This window comes from Antrostomus carolinensis, unplaced genomic scaffold, assembly GCF_000700745.2.
Source record: "Antrostomus carolinensis isolate BGI_N321 unplaced genomic scaffold, ASM70074v2 scaffold20237, whole genome shotgun sequence".
Classification (NCBI taxonomy): domain Eukaryota; kingdom Metazoa; phylum Chordata; class Aves; order Caprimulgiformes; family Caprimulgidae; genus Antrostomus; species Antrostomus carolinensis.
In genome coordinates, this window is record NW_010329755.1 from 28,751 (window position 1) to 47,041 (window position 18,291).

Genomic DNA, 18,291 nt, shown 5'->3' on the forward strand with positions numbered 1-18,291 from the left:
CACCACTGCCTCTGCCCAGAGAGCACAGTGCTCTGCCAGCCTTCCCCAAAGCTGTTGTCAGTAAAAATGGCCCTTATTGGTGTTTTTTTGTGTGTGTAGTTTGAGGTTGGTTTTTTTTTTCCCTTGGGCAGATTTATGACTAAGTGACCATGTGGTGTTCGTACAAGTGAAAACAAACCCAAAATAACAATTTTCTGGGAAGGGTAAAAGGTTTGCTGCACTGCAATCTATGAACCAGCCCTGTTTTCTTCTACTTTCTGATTTAAAATGTTGCATGTTTAGGGCTCAGGGCTCTAATCTGATTAGCTGCTGATCCACCGAGACCTTGGTACTCCCCTCTGAGCTATCAGGTATCATTACACTTGGAGGATTTCAGCAGAAAACTGGTGCAAACCGTGGTTTTGGTGGCTGAGAGGAGGATGCTCTCCTCATTTCACACACGGTGTCAGAGGGCTGTGTGTTACCACACTGGCAATATTGCTGTGCAAGCAACTCGGCTGTGGTCACATCATCCAGATCGCAGCTTCTTTGCTAAGGGGGTGCAGAGGAGGCTAAGGGGTGGGAAGTCAGCAGCTGGGCTGTGGTGTGGGGTCACAGGGCTCTCCAGGCCACCTCTGAGGATGCTTTTGGGTGACTGGAGCCATAAAGGAGCTGGCTGACCCAAACTGTCTGTGAGCCAAGTCAAATGTGGTATTACCCAAAACATGGTCCAGCAAGAAGCCACCATCAACACAGCTGAGCTCATCAGCACCCACACACTGCTGGTTCATGCTGCCCCGTTATCTGGTTTCTTGCTGGGGGTTAAGCTGGGTGCAGCCCTTCCCATGAGCAAGGCTGGCCCTGCAGAGCCCTCTCGCCCAGAAAGCTGGCTGCTTCCCTTTCCTCCATCCTCACCTCTGTGCCCCCATCTCCTCAATCTGGGCTTTTCAGGCTCTGGATTTGAGTCTAACCAGAGCAGTTTGTGTTTTCCCCATCTCTCTCACCCAGCAAATGCCAGGTACAGCACAGGGCTATATAAATACTATCAAGAAGTATCTCATACTGAAATACAGCAGTATTTAATCTCCTGCTTATTACCTTTCCACCTGAGATAGGAATAAAGTAACAGCTCTCTCCAATGCAGCACAATTAAAAGAAAAGATTCTATGCTCAGCACCATAAATCACTCAATTAGATCCTAATACTGTATATTTACCAAAGAGAAGTGTCACTTTAGGTAAATCCCTCTGCCAAATGGAAAAACAAATTGAGCGGATGGAAGGAAACTGAATGTACTGAACACCCAAAGGACATCGCTGGTAACTGAGCAGAACCTAAAATAATCCTGTACTGGCTGCTTGTCACACGCTGTCTCTCCTTCCCTAGATGGCTGCGAGTGACTCCATGGGCAGTGGAGAAGCACCCTCACCCCCAAGGGCTCCATTTGTTACCCTGTGTTTGAAGGCTCAGAGATGACCCAAATCTTGCAGATAACACTGAATGATGTGGTTAAGAGACAATGCTTTGTTTTGGCCTTGCAGAAGATCGATGCTTTCTTGGTCTTTAAAGATTAGTTCCCATGAAAACCTTGAAAGTCTGTTTGTCTCAGAGTTTTGTGGACCCCACCAACTACTGGCCCCACAGAGCAGTCCCCACGTCTGTCTGGGTCTGGTTGTAAACCAGGATCTCTGGATTGGTGAAGGCTGTAGAGCAGGATGGACTAAAGCAGAAAAGCCAGGGTCTCAGGAGGGCAGGGAGGGATGAGATTGCTTCTTGGGAACTACCCAAATATCATCAAGTCTCAAGTGTGTGCTGGATAACTGATATTTAACAAAAGTCACCATGTGCAGCTCACCAACATGAGGAACATTATGTGCAGTCTGGGTACTGTACTCAAATCACTCCAGAGAAAAACACAAGGGCTAATTAAAAATGATGGGCAATTAGGAAAGTCCTCCAGCTGGATTTTTGATGCATAAAGGAGGGGATTTTTTAAGGCAGAATAAGTAATTTTTAAGGAGTATCTTCTGGCTTTAGTCAAGCTGTCACATAACTAAGACATGAGATGTGTGATACAGTTCCACTTACCATGTATTGTTTGTTGGTGCTGGATTTGTGTCATGTTTTGAAAGATTAGCATCAAAATACTGTTTTTCTCCTGCCTAAGGTTGCACCAGTGACCAATGATTGTAAGTGTGTAAAGAGCAGCTGGACATAATTTTGCTTGTGAATCATAAAGGTACTTTGCTAGAACAACACCATCAAGGACTGTGCCGCGTTGCAGGTGTGCAGCTCCCAAGGTCTCTGCGTAGCACGAAGGTGAGTAATTTACTCTGAGTAAAAGGGCTGGGGCAGGAGAGGCAGGGTGTGTTTCCAATCTGCTCCATGCAGGCTCTAAGCACACTCTTGTTGACCTCTACATTTGCCAACAGAGCATGAAATGATTGCCCAACACCTGCCCTGGGTGATTTGAACTGTTTTTCTGGGTTTGTCAAAATATGTAGGACTAGGATCATAATTGAAAAAAAAAATATGGAGGATTCATGTTTATTAGACATGACAGACTGTCAGTTTATTAGACAGATTTAAGGCATAAAATCCATATGTGTTATCTATAAGATGGCATATTGAACAAAGCTGGTCAGTGTGTGACCAACACATGATCGCACCCGGGCAGGGCTGGAGGAGGAGCTGGATCTGATGAGGAGGTTTCTAGGTCTGTCATTCAAAATATGCTGTTATGGACCTCTTCTCTCACAGGAACACTCGTGGGATGGTGCGATGATGGGGAAGATCAGGAGGGAAAGCCATAGCCACGGGCAGACAGCAAGTGGAGGGACGCACCACACATCATCATCCCACAAGGCATCCCTGTGCAGCATCCTCGAGCAGCATCCTCACAGCATAGGTGCAAGTGGTGACCCCCCCTCGCATAGAAACCTACTGTCTGCCCACAGGCTGTGTAGTGCTATCCCCAAAAGTGGATTTGTAAGAAATTATTTTCCTTACTTACACAGGAAAGCAACCTGAAAATACTGGTGATAAAAGACAGTTTGGGAAGCAGCTCTGGCATCATCCTGCAGGGTGCTGGTGCTGCCCAGGCTGCAGCAGGCTCCAGGCTGGATTTATTCCAGGCAGATTTCCCACAATGACAGGCTGTAGGTCACAAAATAACCATATAATGGGGACTAATGGGAATTGCTGTCCATGTCCATGCAGAAACTCTTGGGAAGGGAGAGAGTTTCAGGGCAATAAGAGCATCCTCTATCACACCTCCTTGCCTGAGAAAAATGCTTTCAGTGGCTTTGCAAACTGGAGAGCACGGGAACCAAGAGCCAGGTTTATTCCCCCCTCATCTCATATACACAGCTGCAGCGTGCACAGAGATTTGCTTTAGTACAGGCTGAAAACCCAAGGGTCTTCTGGCCTAATTCTGGCTTTGGTACTTAGGAAGACAGATGCACACTTCCTCGCGTGCAGCCGCGCATCGGGAGTTCCAGCCGTGGTGGTCCTGCCCGTGCCTCCGACTTTGTTTATGTCAATAAGAGCAGAAATGTTGCACATCTCTGCAGGCGTGACAAAAGGAATAAATGAGTGCAGCCAGCCAATCTGGCTCAGTCTGAGCGGTTCTGGGATCGTGTCCTGAATCTTTTCTAGCAGTCTTGAAAAGAGGGAGAGAAATCTGTAATTAAATCAATACATATGTAAACGAGCATCTGCCACAGAACCAGTTTAACTCCTTTTTGTTAAACGTGTATTTCTGTTGACGCATTATTTGTGACATATTCTTTGTATATAAGGGTGTTATTAAATTGGATTTGGGCTCGATTTAAGCAATTAAATGAGTCAAATCATTCTATGCATTTGCAGGATTTTTTTAAGCTGTTTTGTTGGCTCTTGATGTGTGTTCTTGAGACTGCCTCTCAGCTGACAGCTACTTTTATGATTTATGATTATTCAGAAGTAGGTTTGAATAAATCATGCAGATGATAAACTGTCAGTATTTGGGTTTTCAATGATCAAATGTAGTTGGATGTGAAACTAAGAGCCCTTCTTAGCAAGGCTGCTTTGGGATTTGGCTTGTTTCTGTACTTCTGAGATCCCTTCTGAAATGCCACCCAAAGCAATGGCCTCAGTAACTTCAGTCTGATTCTTTGGTGGCTCTAAACTCGAGTAGCTCTATTTCAGTCATCTGGCATGTAGTAAAAACACTGAGAGCCTGGAGTCTTTATGGCATGAAAGAAGATATTGTAGTTTTCCATGTAGGAAATGAGCCTGGTCTTGCATTTCCTGAAGGCTCAATGCTGCCATTTACTCCCTGGATAAACATGATCCATTCTTCTTTGTTTCTTTTCAGGGCCTGATTCAGAGTTCAGACCTCCCTGAATCTCTCTGCAAAATATTAAATATATTTGTAGCTGCTCTCTTTGAAAACAGCATCAAATTTTTTGCTGTCTGTGATCACTCATTCTTCAGGAACACTCCACCGTGTGCAGGCCTTGTGTGCTGGATGCGGGTGCTGCTGGCGTGTGGGTGGCAGTCAGAGGATGCTCATTGCTTCTTCCTGAGATCTATGCTCATTTCTTCCTAAATTGGGAAATCCAGCTGTGTTGATATGGCTCAGTCAGGAAGGACACTTGGTCTGGCCTCGTTAGATGTGTATTTTTGGCTGCAGCAGGTTTTCACCACGTGTGTGTGTAGTCCCCTGTGTCTTTGAATCATGCAAATGCTGCATGTGTCTCTTCCCTTTGGCAGGGTCTTTCTCTTATCTCCTGCCTTGTGTTGCTTCCTCTGCTGCAGCAGAAGGAGGGTGGGAGCCATCCAAACTGCAAGGGTCACCTCTGGCTGCTTTTCCATATTATAGCCCTTGGAGATTATTAGTGCTGTTAGCAGTGCTTTGCGTGCCTGAGGATATGCGACGTGTTTGCACCCATGCAATTAAGTTTGTCAGTTGTTTGCGGGTGGATTCATCGTGCTGTTGGTGATTGAGATGGATATGTGGTGCAGCTCCTGGGTGGCAAATGCCATGTCATGATGTTAGTATGGTAATTCCAGGAAGCTCCATCAGGACAAAGATAATCTGCTGTGTAGATGCCCAGAATGAAAAGATGCTCGCTGATCCCAAAACTTGAACATTTGTCACGCTCTGCTGCTGCTGCTGCTGTCTTTGAACATTACGTTTGCTGTAGAGACAGCAAAAGGCACAAGAATAAGAAATGGATTGAGGCAAAGAATGCAAATACTACCTTTTTTGCCTGATGATAAAACAAGAAGATATTTGGAAAAGCCACCTGCAAGGCCCAGTGGAAAAGGGATAATGCCAAGCTCTCGCGTGCTCCAGGCATAGTGCTCTGCCGTAGTTCTTCTTCCAAAGGTCCTGGTTCCCACAGCTGAAGCTGCTTCCCGGGGAGCTGCGCTGTGTCCCAGAGCTGCTGTCAAACAGCGCAGTGTGGGAAGCAAACTTCCCACCAGGTTTATCTCAAGAAGTGCTACTTTACTGTATTGCATCAGTAAAACCAGTGAATTCCCACTGCTAAGCAAATGAAAACTCGAGCAGCTTGGAAAGGATCAGACAGACAGGTGAAACAAGGGAAAACAAGTGTTTCTGTCGCAGTGTGTGAACAAAGCCTGGTGCTCCCAACTCGGGGTCACCACTGGGGACAGCAGCATGCATAGGTCTCCTAAATGCAACTCTCTGGATGCAATCACCAGTGTAGGAAGTTACAAACTGATGAACACAGGGTGAGTCTTTAATTTCCTTGGTTATCAGCTACTCTTGGAGGTAGCCACTGGATCTTTGATTTTAATGTAGGATGGCTTTTATGCCTGGTGTCTTCTGAGCTCCGGCTGGGCTGGTCTGCCCTTGTCATCCAGCTCTCAACCCACACAACGGTGTGTGCTGAACATCACTCAACCCCAGCCCACATCCTCTAACACCGTGTGTGTGAACCAAAACTGCCGGTCAATGTGCTGCCGATCCAGGTGAGACTTTCTGCCCTGCCACCACCAAACCCTGCAGGGACACAGCAATTCAGGAGTCATGTCTGCTGAGTGCTCCCTTGGCCTTAATCACATCCCAGAGCTGCTGACTGCTGGGGCTTGGTGTTCACTGAGGCTGTATGCTGGGCAGCTGTATGAAATGCTCAAAGGTTCTTCATTAATTTGGTATGTTAATATCCCCAGGACAGCAATGTAATTTCAAGAACGTTTCATTTCCCATGCAGAGCTCTGGCTTTTTCCTACCTGAGGCACAATTTTATGCATGACTTGCTGGCACCTTGCCACCCAGCAGGAGCCACCACATTGCAAGGGATTGTAGTGGTGGCTGTTAGGGAAGAGATTTCCTCCTTCTGGGAAGGAGGAGAAAGTTGTTCCATCCCATGAACACCAATTACCTGCAGGCTGTGAGGACATAGAAGCAGAGGCTGTGGGTGCCCTGTGATCATCCAGGCCATGTGGCTGCTCCGGTGCCTTGAAAGGGGTGGACACATCCCATCTGTGCAAAGAGACTGTAAATTGTTCTTCCTCCTGAGTCCTTGTATGCAGCTGGAAAAGGGTTTCTCAGGGGTTTTACAAATCTCCTCAGAGGAAGGAATCGATTGCTGCAGAGCTCTTTGGTCTTATCCCTCTTCTGACCTGGAAAAGTGTCCCTTTATCAAGGTGGGCACCATGTCTGGGGCTGGCACAGCTCCACAATGTGTGTGCCTAGCGGGGTTCCAACTTGCACACCTCAGTGCACACACAGCCTTGGCCTTGACCATCCTTTATGGATAGAGATGGTTTCAGCTCCTGATCCCATGGCACAGCTGTGATAGCTTGTACACTGGTGTGTTCAGGTGGGCCCCCACAGCCTGTTCTTCAGAAAGAATACTCCAACTTGCTTCTTACCTTCACTTCACTTCAGTGGTTTTTTTAATAAAAGCAGCTAGTTATTTTAGCTGGTTTCTAGAAGAGGGACCATCACATAGGTGTTGTGGTGGTCTCTGTGGTTACCCGCGCTCTCCTCTGCCAAATGCCATGTGCAACAGTGCCTTTGACTGCAACCAAAGAAAACTTGGAGAACCTGGTTTGGATTTTAGGGGGGACAGTGTTTGGCAGGTCCTGAAATGGGCTAAAAGGACATAGTTTGGTCTAAGAGATGCCTGTTGTCTAACCTTAATACAGATATGGCATTTCCATGTGGTTCTCAAGGCACCATGGACCTCAAGCTCCAACCTCCTGAGAGACGTCCATCCATTCTTGCCACACAGAGAGGAAAACTTGCTTCACATTTTCTCCTTTTGAGTTCAGGTACGTGAGGGAAGGTGATATGAGAGCTCTGGGTTTGTACTGAAAGCGTTTTGAGCACTTGCATGATTATTTGAAGACCAGGGCTCATTCTTAGAGACTTGAATCATGTATTTCTACCCTCTAGGACAAGCTCAGTGTTTTTTCTGGCAATAGCAGACCGAGAGGTCATTTCTACCACTACATTATTCTGAGGCTGTTTTCAGCAGCAGCCAGTGCTTGGAAAATGAACCTGGTAAATACGAAAAGAAGATTGTGTAATTGCCTGGTTTTGTGGTTCATTATGTTTTTGCATGGGTGGGCACTGTGGTGGGAACATACTTTCAGTTCCACTGATGTTCTTGCCTTGCAAAAATACAGAAAAAAACTGAGTCCCCTTTTCAAAGATCGTGATGACTGCCCTAGAGACTGCGTGCTCTGCTATTATTTCATGCACCACAGGAGAGAATCATCAGGAATTTAACCTTCCTGCACCAAATCCAGACTGTCACTTAGAAACTGTCTCTGCATCGTGTGGCTCTGTCAGACACTTGTATGATCTGGGGGGCTGGTTAGTAGAGCTGAGAGGGGAGTGTGTGTGGTGGTGCTGGGACTCAATATTGCACTACATAATTATTAGCTGTAATGATTCAACTCAGCTCTTTGAGAATTACAGTGAATTCACTGGTCAGGAAGCTGAAGGGCAGTGATGCTCCTCAGCAACTGCATTGCAGAGGGGGAAGCAAATAGGGCTGTGGGAGGGCTGGGACCTTGTGGTGGGTTGGCCTTGGCTGGCTACCAGACACCCATCCAGCTGCTCTCTCACTCCTCCTCCTCCTCAAGACAGGAGGAGAAGGTGAGATGAAAAAGTTCATAGGTCAAGATAAGGACAGGCAGATCATTCACCAATTACTGTCACAGGCAAAACAATCTTGACCTGGGTTAAAAGGGATCTGCTAATCCTCCAGCCTCACCTCAAGATACAATCCAGTCTGAAATAATATTGCTCTGAAGACTAGAGCTGGCATAGTGATTGTTTTCTATATCCACTGAATATATTTGGCTGTTTCCATCCCTGGATCTTCACTCTTCCCAGCAACAGAGATGTTTCATTTCACCCGTGGTGAAATTGAGACCACTTGACTTGTCTAAGCTATTGTAAGTAACCGGACACAGGTAGCAAGAGAAAGCCAGTGTTCTGCCTTCTAGATCTCTCCACCTATATGTCCAGGTAGTGAAGGCCAAGAGGATCTGCATCCCAGCTGGTTCCTGGCCTGTGGTGGGGCACAGGGAGGCTGATGCTGAGGGAACTGGCTGGGATGTGCTCTAGGTCTACTTTCCTTTCTCTCAAACCACTTAGCCCTATTTCCAGTACGGTTGCCCCAACTTACGGTCACAGGGCTGACAACACTCAACACTTACGTGGGTAGATTTTCTTGTGGCTCAGCAAAATGGTGATAGTTTCTTGACAGCTGCACGTTCTTTTTCCTCTCCGTGAATACGAGGGGGAAACGGTCCTTTTTTCTGTCCTTATGCTTGGTGCCATTTGTGTGTTTTCCTTGAACAGGCTGTTTGGGGTTTTTCTTTCACTGTATTTTGCAGCAAGTGGCCATTTCAGCACCAAGCCTCTCCAACGGCATTATGTCTGTGTGGTAATTCCTTCCAGGTGTGCAGGGGCTTTTTAGACCAAAGATTTTCCACTTTAAAATAAATGTTGTTTTTCTGCTAAAAGGGAATTATAACTTCTGGGTTTTGGTGACTCATTCAGGTGAGTGAGGAGAAGTGTGTCCCCCAGCCTGGGCTTATGAAGAGGTGCTCTGGAAAGAAAAAGGTGTACCCTGAGCAGTGTTTGGGTGTCCCCAGGCTAACTTTCATCAGCTGACATGGTGGGGTCTGAAGGAAGGTGGGGATATGCTGCCTGGCACAGCGAGGGAGCTGACATCCCATGTCTCTGCAGTTTGATGTCAGGATCTGTCCCCTGAACTCATAATCGGCACTCACCTGTAAGGCACATCGCTCTGGGTCTGATGCATGAGATATGTTTGGAGGAGCCTTTTCCAGATGAAGCTTGTTCCTCTGGTGTGACTTGATCCTGGTGGACTTGCATGTGGGTGATCAGCTTAATTTTAATTTTTAGCCCCATCCCCTCCTAAATCAGAGTGCTTGAACAAGCCATGTTTTTCTGTAGCTCTACAGGAACTTTGTCTACTTTTCCTTACAGGAAAACCTTAGGGAAGGATGAAGACAGGTGACACGCTCAGTGTTCTTCCTGGGGACTTCCAGCCACCAGCCCATCCCAGCCTGAGCGTGGTGGGACAGGAACCAGAACAGAGCTCCCACATCATGAAGCAGCCGTGTGAGAGGGGCCAGGGCTGGGTGTGGGGTTCCCAGCACGGCAACAGCTCAGTGGGAGCTGCCTGGATGTGTCCCAAGCCCCTGCGGTAAACATGAGACGAGCTGAGGTCTCTCAACCCTCTGCAAACACACTGCAAGATCAGAGAAGCACCGTGCATCTGCCAGGAAGAGAGACTTGTACCTAGAAACTGAGGCAGATTTGCTCCCAGCATCAGCTGGATGCAGGAGCCGGGGCTGCAGCATCTTCTGCCATCGCATTCCTGGAAGGAGGTGCCCTGCTCACACACTGGGGCTGTGATTCACCTGGGATGGAGCTGCTGCCTGGGAATGCCTCTTCTCCAGGCTGAAAAGGGCAAAGAGGAATGCTGAAGCTGGCATGTCCAATGCTGTCCCATCACCAGGTGTTATGCATGGACACATTTATTGGCCTCATTACTTGTTTTTGAGAGTGCAACACCCTTTCTGGAAAGGATGCATAGCACAGACAGCTTCGCAGGGCATTTGGAGACCTGCATGTCTCTGGGCAGTGACCAAAAAAAATTCAAAGCAGGTCTTCCTGGTGACAAGTGTGTCTGGCTGTGATGGAAATGCTGTGCCAGCAGGCAGGAGAGCTCAAGCTGCAGCACAGCCTTTTGCTGGTGCCTAGGTTGAAAAGCAAATATCTCTCTTTGGAAAATAAAGTATTTGTGGAACAGCTCATCTACACAGCGACCACAGTTTTAGCTTTCTCACTGTTTAGAAAGAGAAACATCTTAAAGACCCTCATGATGGTGCTTCTGGTGGCACCATCCTGTTGCAGCACTGCCACGGGAAGTCTCCATCCTCCATCTGCTGCATCCTCAGAACATTGTGGGGAGAGGCAGTCCTTGGCCTCCACGTGCAAGTTTGACATTTGTCATTGCACTACCACCACCATTTTCCTCTGCAGAAACCCACCTGATCCACTGGGACCACTGGTGTGGCGGCAGAAGTTTGGGGCTGAGGCCATGGTGCTCCCAGCAGTGTGGTGTGCTGGCCCACCTGCCACCTCCAGCCATAGAGGTCCTGGATGGGTGGAGCATGCCAGGACACCACTGCAGAGGAAAGCAAAAGAGAAAATGAATTCCTGTGTGTTTAAACACTCCCACTTATCACATACAGCTGCCTCTGCAGTGCTTGGGCATGAGGTTAGTAAGGCATGAGCTGGAGCTGGGTTCTGGTGATATCCTTGTCCTTTCTGGGTGGGTGTCTCCCCTGATCTTTGCAGCTGAGGCTCCCTTGCTTTGCAGCACTGGAAAGAGGGAGCTGCCTCAGTGGCCAGGATTTAGTCCAGGAGGTCTCCATATCACCAGGGATGATGTTCTATTTCCAATTCTGGGTGTGTTGTTTCCTTTTAGTTTTACTAGCGAGGCAGTACTGAGCTGATCTTGATGCTCAGGTTTCTGTGCATTGGCAGGAGTTCCTATAAAAGGGGGGAACATCCACCCCTGCCCAGGGGTTGTCTGTGCCATTGTGACCACCAGCAATACTGGCCAAGCAGGGTCAGAGCTCAGCCCAGACCTGGGCTTTGCATCGCCTCTGGTCACAGCACTGGGGCTGCCAGGCTGGCTTGGGGCTGTCACTTGCTCTTTGTCATCGCAGCTGCCAGCGCTTCGCCTGAGCACTCGCTAAGCCGGACCTGGGCTCTGCACTGGCCCTGCTCCCACAGACTGCGGGGAAAGCAGAGGTGGCTGGACCTCAAGGAGACACATGCCAGGCACGGGACGCTGCTTCCTCAGCCATGCAAAGGAAAACCTGCAGCTGGGGTCTGTTCAGATGGAGAAATTCCCCAAACACCAGTGCTTTATGGGAGCTGGACTTGCTCTCTGCTTTAAGCAGGACTTGTCCCTGGCCTGAGCACTAAGAACAGTCTGCAGCAGCTTTTGCAGCTGTCGTTTGCTCTTATCCCCACAAAGCCGCTTGCTCTGCAGCCTGAGGACTCACCCAAGCCATGCCTGCAGCACCCTGTCCCATCACAGACACCCTTCATTTTTAGCAACAGCTTTCCAGGTGGCTGTGAGTGGCTGGGATGGAGGGACGGACAGGGCAGGGGAGCTGGAGAAGTCAGTAGATGGCAGAGTTGTTTTAGGATCTGCTCTCTGCCATGGCTCTTGCAGGCTCACAGGGATTTTATGATGGATTTATTAGCAAGACGGTGCCCCAAAGCTCAGGCCATTGCAACCTGGCCTGGGAGCAAGCTGAGCCTGGGGCTGCTGCAAACCAGTTGGTTGGGACAAGCATTCACACCATGGTGCTGCCGCAGTGGCAGAGCTGGCACCGTGCAGGGAGAGGCCTCCTCACGATGCCCACGTGCCTGGCTCAGAGCATCATGGCTTACAGCATGGACCCACAGGAGGGCTGTGGGTTCCCATTGCAGTATCTAGAGCACACCATTGAAAGAGACACTGCTCTGCCTTTGCATTGCTTTGCAAGAGATTCATGATTGGTTTTGGTGCCTCTGACCGTGCGTTCATCATCTTGGTTGTGCTCTCAGACTGAGCGTTTCTACAGAGCGAGGCTGTGAGTGGATTTCCACCTGAGCACAGATCCCAGGAACTGCCTCCTCCATGGGGATGGTTATTCCCAGGCAGGGGCTGAGGATCTTCTCCCCAAAGCCCTCAGGTCAGAGCAGTGGTCTTTGTCTTTCCCTCACCCTTTTGATGGCTCACCCTTGCTGGCTGATCTCTTGCCATCGCCAGCAGCATCACTCTCTCTTGCTCATCTTGGGGCTGTGCATAAGCCCAAGGGGATCTCAGTGATCCTGAGGGATGAGAACAGCCTCCCAAGGGGATTTAAAGGTCAACAGAGGGAGAGGGGAGAAATGACAGTGAAGGCTGAAAGGAGATGAAGAGCCACAGAGGTGATTCTAGTACTGGTGAGGATGACCCTATAATGGGAGCCTTACGGAGCTCACTGTGTGTAACGTTTTGAAAAAGATGAGTAAATGGCATTAATATTGCAATTGATATTGGTTTAATGCAGGAGAGAAAGGGAGAAGATTAAATTAGTGGTTGCCAAATCAACCATAGGAAATTGTCCACCTCTTGGTAATTTCCAGCCAAGATCCAGATGATTTGCTGCAAGACGTGTCAGTGCCACACAGCCTTGCGGGGTAACCAGGCATGGCCAGCCTGGGACACGGTCAGCGTGAGGTCTCGCTGCAAACCTCTGGCTGTGCAGGAAGGCAGCTGATCCGGGTCGTGTCTCACCCACCTCCCATGGTGGAGGGAACCACCCGAAATCCTTGGGGTCCCATCCAGCCCAGTGCTCCATGTGGCTTCACCTCCTGAACTTTGTCCAAGAGCTGTGAAACCCTCCTTAGGGTTTCACCCTGACCTTCAGGCATCTCCCACTTGTGTGACTGGGGACCCTCATGGGGCAATGGGAGCTGAGGGGTGGGTGGCTCTGCCCTGGCAAGGCTGGGTTTGGGCCCCTGCAGCCCTGTGGGGTAGGGAGGAATGACAGCATCACCCCTCTCCTCCTGAGGCTTCTGTTTTGTTTGTGAGTCCCACACGGATGCAGTAGACATGGTCCCAACTGCCTTTTGCTCCCATCCCAATCGGGTGGGTGGGGGAGGAAAGGACAATGCAAAAACGATGCTGGGACCCTCCCCACCCACTCCATCACACCGTGCCGTGGGAGGCAGCCGCTGCCATCAACAGCCCCGCAGCCTCCCGTGGGTTTTGCTTTTCCCCACTCCTGCCCTCTCCTTTCGTGACATGAAAGGGCAGAGCCTCTCCGGGGCGTTTTGCTGCGGCTTTGATGGTGCCAGGCCCCCACACCCTGTGCTGGGGAGAGCTGCTCTCAGCGCCCGGCCGAGTGCGGGGGGCACACGGGATGCTCCCGCTCCCTTCCGCTGTGACTCAGGCAGCCGGGGCTTGTTTGGCAGGGCCGGGGCCACAGGGCTCCCCACGCCAGGCTCTATTTTTAGGAAACCAGGAGAAGTAGGTGCAGCCATCACAGCAAGAAGTTTCTAGTGCAATTTGTGGTTTCACAGCTTCAGTAAGGCTCAGCATCAGCAGTTTAGATGCTGGGTGCTCTCCATGGCTCAGCACAGCAAGGCTGGCATCACCACTCAGATGTGCAGCCCAGATGTGGCATGAGAGCCATGTGTCCTTCAGGGCACTCCATCCTCCGTGGGGTCACTGGGGCTTGTTTCTCTGCCTTTCCCTGCTTTCCACACATCTTGATCCACTTGGGAAAACCAGCTCAGGGTGCATCTGCAGGGACAGGGAGGTGAGGAGGGATGGAGGGAAGAGGGCATATGGGATAATGGCCCTTGGAGCAGGGCATCTCAGAGGCACAGCAGCACCCCAGTGCCACAGCCCCACAGCTCTTTCCCATTGCTTATTGCTGCTCTGTAGGGGGTGGCAGAGAAAGGGCAGATGTCCCTTCATATCTCTGGGCAAAAAGCAGTGGAGATGGTGCTCCACACCTTGCTCTGATCTACCCGCTGTGCAGTGGGAGCCTGAGACAGCTCGTGTTCAAGTCTGCTGGAGCCTGGGACTTTTTCTGACCTCCACACAGATGTCTCCATGGCTGAGGACCATGATGAGCGATGGGGTTACAGCCTGCCATTGCCACCATAGTGGTTACAACCACCATCCTCTGCTCTTTTCTTCCACAGAGAGATGTGACCGCCACAAGTATCGACACCTTCTTCTGTCCCAGCTTCTTGCTTCTCTGGACATCAAGAGCTTTCTCTCATTCACAGTAAGGTAAGAGCTGAATGGAAACTGCAACGCAACCTTTCCTTCTCCGGATGCTGGTGATGCTTTCTGTGGTGTTCTGGCTATGCCTGTTCCCTCTTCCTCTCTGGTGACGGTGTTGTCCTGGAGACACGGGAGCCCAGACGACACAGGAGAGAGAAAAATCTAAAGAAATTACAAAGCAAATGATGGAAAAGTTGGAATTTCCTTTCTGTCCATGGCCCTGTGTTGAAGGGACTAATTTAGATTTTTCTCTCATAGGTTCCCTTCTGCGTCTCTCCCACGGCATCGCAGGCAAACTCCTTTTGTGACTCAGAATAAAATCTTCTTTTTGAATGTATTCTTCTCAGTACTGCACAGCATCCAGCTTTTGTTAATTGTGAAGAGCATGTTGGGTGAGCAGCACATTTTAAAGAGCTTGTTACAAAACCGCAACAGGCACACACACAAAAATCACTCTCTTCTCATCAGCTTTCACCTTGCTGCCTTCAGAAGTTCTCCCGGCATTTGACAGATCACCGGGGCAGGCAACCGGATATTTTCTGAGTAAACAAAACTCTGAACACTGAGTACAAGTGGAGACAATTTGCTGATCAGCGGAAATACCACAACTAGGTCAATAGGAATGCAAGTGATGGATCACATTTTCCCATTGTCTCACCCGGGGGTTATCTGGTTGGAGGAACGGTCCCAGTTTGGGTTCACAAGTGGATGGGTATGGTTATGTTCAGAGGGTTTGGGGGGTAAAAGAAAATCCTGTTGGTTTTTTGGTGGTGGGCTCACCACCGGGTGACAGTATGACTTCACCTTCCCTGGGGTTATCTCATACAGGCAGACTCTTCCCTCTGGTGTTGGGTCCTCTCTCCATTGCCCATTGTCCCTCTGGACCATGTCCCTCTTTCCCCAAAGCTGTGTCGCCCCTCTGCTACACTCCCCCATGTTCCTACAGCAGACAAGCAGTCAAGGATGTGCAACCATGATGCTACCTGGCCCTGGTATGGGATAACATGGGTTTTGAGTATTTTGAGTCTTTTCCTCCATCCTTACCATCCATGTGAAGCAATGAGATGGCAACAGAGCACGTTCCCAGGGGCCAACACCACCTTACACCCTGGGGCAGCTCTGTCCTCCTGGGCTGCCAGGCTCTGAACAGCAACGGTGATGGGATGGCCCAATGAGTCTCTGCCTTCCCCAGAGCTCGGGGAGGCTGGACTGCCTATGTGGAGCAATGGTTTACTGAAGAGGAGCTGCCAGCCTGCCCTCCCCGCTGACAAACCTCTGTCAGGATCCCCACTGTCATATTTTCCACCCAGTTTCACCCATCAAGGTGCTGGTGAGTAGTGACTCTCCGTTTCCTGGTTTGCAGCGCGAGCTGGCCAACCCTCCAGCAACATTTTCTGTTGGGTACCCAAAACCGGAGTCTTTCCCCATCCTCCTCGCCAAGCCCACCAGCCCCTCCAAGGCTGCTGCTGGCTCTGGCCTCCCCAGCAAGGTGCATGCGATGAGGCTGGCGATGCGCTCGGGATTTCCAGCGTTATCTACAGGTTCTTATCATTTCAGCGAAACAGTGACGGGTGGCTGTCCAGAACGGCTTTGAAAAGTTTTTGTCTGCAGGGGATGGCCAGGGCTCAGGAATAGCTGCGCAAAACCTCACTTGCTGCTCTCCGCAACGCTCGCTGCTGTGGTTTCACACGTTATCTATCGGTTGCCTCTCAGTCCCGACACTCAGGATTCGGGGAAAGACCTGAGCGGTGACTTCTCGTGTCGTTTTGTTTCTCATGTAGAGACTTTCCCCAAATGTGAGTGTTAAATTCAGAGGAAATTCTGAAGAGCCCTGGAAAATGTCGGTGATCACCATGGGGCTGAGGCACTGGGTGAGGACTTCGGGGAGCGGGCGCTGCTCCTCACCATGGCCTTGTGGTCCTCAGCTGCCTGCAGTGTCCTTGGGGATGTCCACCATGAAACGGCTTTTTGCCTGTGGCAAGCTTGCCGTCTCAGGGACGGTGTCTAGGGGCTCAGTGTCAGACTAGCCGCCTATTTGGGGTCCAGGACTGGCCTTTCCAAAGGTGATGCCAATTTTAAGCTGAGTCTCAAGCCCCATCTATGCCGAGGGGACCCCCTTTCACGCTGTTTGACTCACCCCACTCCTGCCAGGAGGACACTCCTGTGGTGGCTGTGACACCAGTGTTTCCCCTGCAATCTTGAGAGCAAGGCAGCCCTTGGATGAGAAGGGTGTGTGGGCAGCCCTTGGGGCATAGGCACCCAGGGGCAAGGACCCCAGGGGTCCCTCATGTCTCTAGAAGGCACAAGTGACACTGGGGGCTGGCTCTGGAACTGGAAGCCCCAAACCCAAAGTTCCCTTGGCTTGGGTAGGTGACAGTCCCCACAGGGTGAGGGGTTGCATGACTCCATGAGCACCAGCCAGAGCTTCGACCATGGGCTGTCCTCTGCCCAGGTGCTTCCCATAAAAACCGTAGTGCCATCCCACACTTGTGATTTGGATGCTATATTTAGGAACACAGTGACCTGCCAAGGTCAAACTTTGACTTGGTTGCAGAGATGTTTGTGCTTTGTTACCAGCTTTTGCATTTGCAGCTCACAGCGCTCTAACCACACAGGACAGGATGCGAGAGAGTGGGTAGATAGCAAAAGCGAATGCTGGACTCTATCCTGCAACGCTCTGAGCAGCCCTGCCAAGGCGCTGTGTACCCTCCTCCTCTTCTCTTGCCCTGCTCAGCACCCTGCTGCTTCTAGCAGGATCCAACCCTTTATTTGCTGCATGCACATCTGATAAGAGCATTGCCTTTAGCATGTTACTTTCAAAACAGCTTTACATGATGGCTTGATGATTGCCTTCAAACCAGCACCCCAGCCCTCCTGGCAGCACAGCCTTGCAGCCCTCCTCCTCTGTGCCCCAACAGAAACCCAGATTTATCCTCTCTATGTGGAGAAAAGGTGGTCTGTCCCTTGTTGTAAGCAGTGAGGACCTCTCTGCATTTATCCTGAATTATTATATTGGAGGTGCGTGTCCACACAAGTGTTGGATGCCTGAAGAGCTCTGAGTCGGGACAGGGCAGGATCTCAGCAGAACCTGCTGCTGGCTTGAGAGGCACAGGGACGTGAAGGGGACATGGGTTACCCAAAGTTGTGTGGAGGTGATGCTGGGAGGTCAGCAGCTGGCAGGAGCCCCCAGCATCCCCAACAGCCCTTTCTATACTCAGATATATAGATACAGGTAACGTGGGTAAGTGGGGACATGGTCTGAGCATGCTTGTTCCCTTGGATGCAGGGTCAGCACCTCACTGGGATACTGACAAAGCTGCTTAAAACTTGTCTTTCCAAACTGGTGGCCAAGCACCAAGACCTGACATCCTGCTGTCTGTTGAGGAATGTGAAAGCTGGGGTCCCGGTGCTGTAGAGATGGTCATAAGGATCATCCAGCCTATTCAAGCAGAGACTTCACTCATGGGAAGGCCAGAAACCAGCACAACCTGCTTGCCTCAACCAAACATCTTAATTGCAAAATCATCCTTCTCATGAAGGAAACAGAGGGCAAAAAACCTTTCTTCCCCTTTTGAGAAACAATCAGCTTTCCGAGTGCTTCTTAGCCCCTGGAAGCCCACACTCAGTTCAGAAGCTCTGCCCATGGATTCATGGTCTTCATTTCTTTGAAGATGACTTGCCATGAAACTTTAATCCACAGCACACAAAAAAAAAATCACTGGGGCATAGCCTGGAGTGTTTCAAGGGCAAATATGAATATATGGAATAAGAACTTTTCTCTGCTTCTGGTAGAATGGTAGGAAAAAGCATGGAAGTGCACCAGAGAAGAAAGTCTAAGCAACCTCCTTTTGTTGTGGGAGACAGTAATGAACAAACCTACCCACTACGAAGAGTTTTTTCCAGGAAGTGTAGGTTGCTGCAACCTGTATCCCTTGAGCAGCGGGTGCTCACACAACAGTTC